The sequence below is a fragment of the Plectropomus leopardus genome, unplaced genomic scaffold (assembly GCF_008729295.1).
Source record: "Plectropomus leopardus isolate mb unplaced genomic scaffold, YSFRI_Pleo_2.0 unplaced_scaffold35095, whole genome shotgun sequence".
Taxonomy (NCBI): domain Eukaryota; kingdom Metazoa; phylum Chordata; class Actinopteri; order Perciformes; family Serranidae; genus Plectropomus; species Plectropomus leopardus.
Genome location: NW_024638351.1, coordinates 1 through 248, shown reverse-complemented (window position 1 = coordinate 248; position 248 = coordinate 1). Strand labels below are relative to the sequence as shown.

Here is a 248-nt window from a genome sequence, read left to right as displayed (position 1 = left end):
TGGGGACAACTGGAAGTAACAGACATGTTTCTTGGGAGTCTGGTACTCTGTAGAACTGGCCATATGAGCAACTCAAAGCTGGCCACCACCAGACTGCAGATCTCTTACAATGATGATGGCAGCATACAGTACAGACAGATCACCCAAGAAACTCAACACCTGAACAGGGACTTGCACCCTGGACCCTCAGATTAAAAGTCTGATGCTCTACCAACTGAGCTACCCAGGCTTCAACAAAGGGCATTTAT

The 248-nt window shown here is 47.6% G+C and overlaps 1 non-coding gene across 1 annotated transcript; it reads right to left on the bottom strand.

Annotated features, from left to right (window-relative positions):
• Positions 1–156: 156 nt before the first annotated feature.
• On the bottom strand, positions 157–229 carry trnak-uuu. The gene has a single exon. It is a non-coding gene; the product is annotated as a tRNA-Lys (tRNA).
• Positions 230–248: the final 19 nt, after the last annotated feature.